Source organism: Cladophialophora psammophila (genome assembly GCF_000585535.1).
Source record: "Cladophialophora psammophila CBS 110553 chromosome Unknown aczJe-supercont1.22, whole genome shotgun sequence".
NCBI lineage: Eukaryota > Fungi > Ascomycota > Eurotiomycetes > Chaetothyriales > Herpotrichiellaceae > Cladophialophora > Cladophialophora psammophila.
The window spans coordinates 13,745-16,741 of NW_006912943.1; positions in this window are offsets into that span (position 1 = coordinate 13,745).

Consider the following 2,997-nt stretch of genomic DNA (forward strand, 5'->3'; position numbering starts at 1 on the left):
CGATTGATTCTTATAGACTTGTTGAATAGTCTATAGATATCTAGGGCTCTTTACTAGCCTAGGTTTCGTAAGCCTATTTCTTCAATAAAGGCGATTCATTTTTCAGTTATTATAGGCTTAGTTAAACCATCGGCCAGTTGACCCTTCGTAGATATCCATATAAGCTTAGTTAGCTTATTTTAAATGCTTTCGCGTACATAGTAATATTGTATATCAATATACTTAGTCCTAGCGTGATATACGGGGTTTTTCGCTAGTTCCATAGCCGAGTTTAAGTCAGTATATATATTTAGACATTCTATAGCGAGATTAAATTTTAATAGTTCTTTTATCTCGCTTAGTAGTGCCTTAATATACTATTCTTCTTTTATAGCCTCTTTTAGGGCCATATATTCGGCTTCGTAAGAACTTAGCGCCACTATACGCTGTAATTTTAAATTCTAGGATAGAGAAGTACCGCGGAAGATAAATAGATAACTAGTAGTAGATCTTCTAGTATCTATATCACCTCCCTAATCTAAATCTATATAGTATTTAATACTAGTAGATATAGATTTATAAAATAGACCTAGACCTTTTATTTTAGATAGGTATTCCTAGATCCTTTTAAGCACTTTAAAGTATCTAGGACTAAGATTAGATATATATCTAGCTAAATAGCCTACTAAGTAAGCTAGGTCTAGTCTAGTCTTCGTAGTAAGATACATAAGGGCTCCTATTTACTATTAGAACTTCTTTATATCTTTAGGTTTTACGTCTCCTTCTATAGGCTCAAATTTTAAGCCTATTAGAATAGGACTAGCGAGTTTTATAGACCTTTGATCTTTTAGCCATTTATTAAGTATTTTTTTAATATATTAGTCTTAGCTTAAAGATAAGATCTTATCCTCGCGATTTCTAGTTATTTTAATGCCTAGAAATTCATCTATATCTCCTAGATTTCTTATTTCTATAGATCTAGATAGATCTTTAAATCAGGAGTTAATCTTTACTTTTTCTAGAGATATAATAATGATATCGTCGATATAGACTATTAAGATAACCGTTTAGTCGATATTCGAGTAGATAGATTGATCTATCTTTAGTGGGAATAGACCTAGATCTCGTAAGAGACCTTTTAGATAGATTTCCCATTCTCTACCTAATTGTTTAAGCCTATATAAAGCTTTCAACAATAGGCATACCTAATTAAAGTGTTTTAGGTCTTCCTAATCTAATAGTTACTATATATAGATCTTTTCTTATAAATGGGCGTTAATAAAGGCGTTCTTAACGTTCTATTATTATATTTCGAGGTCTAAATAGGCAGCTATAGCTAGAAGTAGTTTCAAGGCTATAGGATTAACTATATTTGCAAAGGTTTCGTCATAATCGATGCCATATCGTTGTTAAAAACCTCTAGCTACCCATCTAGCCTTATAGATAGGATTTCGATTAGGATCCTTTATTTTAAGGACCCATTTTCCATCTAAAACCTTTAGATCTCTAGTTCTAGAGACTAGTATCTAGGTTTTGCGTTTTTTAAGGCTATCTATCTTAGATTGACAGGCTATTTTCCATTTTAGCGCGTCGCTAGAACGTATAGCCTCGAGATAGATAGGATCGGTAGCTAATAACGTAAACTCGTTATTTGCATAATATTCCATTTATTCGATAAATAATCGATCCTCTATAGGTCTTAGATCCCTTATAGAGTTATCATTTTCGACCAGTTAATCGTTTACTAGTTGATTATCTATTTGTTCAACCAGTTGATCGTTTGTTGATTTAACTAGTTGATTTTCTAAGTAGTCAACTAGTTATTCATTTGTTATAGTGTCGATCTATGTCTGTATCTTAGCTAGTTTACTAGATAGACGTTCTGGGAGGTCTTTTATAAAGACTTCTTTCAGTATATCAATATCTCGCGCTATAGTAACCGTATACCTAGCGCTAAGCTTAGTAAGCCTATATTGATTCGATTCGTAACCGACTAGAATATAAGGATTTGCCCTAGAATCTAGCTTTTTAAGAGATTCCTTTGGTTCTCTTTTATAAGCTATAGATCCCTAGATTCTTATATTTGAAATATTAGGTTATCGATTATATCTAGCTTCGTAAGGCGTTATAAAGCCTTCTAGACTAGAATGTAGGGTCCTATTCTAAATATAGGTAGCGGCTATAGCCGCTTCCCCCCATAGTCCTTTAGATAGTCCTAAGGATATAAGCATCGCTCGTATCTTATTCATAAGTGTACGATTAAATATTTCGCTTATATCGTTTTGTTCAGGGGTATAAGGGGCTGAATAGGTTGCTATAACGCCCTTTTCTTTAAATAGCGCTAGGAACTGTTCGCTTTTATATTCTCTAGCGTTATCGGAATGTAAACGCTTTAGTTTAGCGTTTAATTGGTTCTCTTCTTCCGATAGATAGTCTTTAAACTCATTAAAGACTTAATTTCTGCTAGATAATAAGCGAATAGTTGCGTATCTTATCTTATCGTCTATAAACGAGACGATATAGCGCTGTTTGAGAAAGGTTTCTGGCGTTATAGATTCACATATATTAGAGTGAACCTTTTCGAGGGTTTCTCGAGCTCTAGGCATCGGTATTCGGCTAATTTTTGCTGTAGCCTTTGATTAAATACATATTTCGTATTCTTTTACCGATATAGGCGATTTTATAGATAAATCGTAATCTAAGGTTTTCTCAGATAGTGCCTTTAAGGCTATACTACCTATATAACCCATTCGTTGATGCTAAATATCCTTATCTACCGCGGAATAGACGTATTCGGTAGTAGAATAGGTATCGATAGTGTGGAATATCGCCCTCTAAAGGTTTATATTAAACCTTTAGTCACGTGATTAAATACGAAGTTTAAGTTCGTATTTAGACCTAGGGTCTATGAAATCACGTGACTAGTGCGATATTAATTCCGCACTCTATTAAATGATTAGTCGTGCTTACTAATGTTGATTTAAAATCAACATTTTAAGGGTCTTAACTGTGGACACT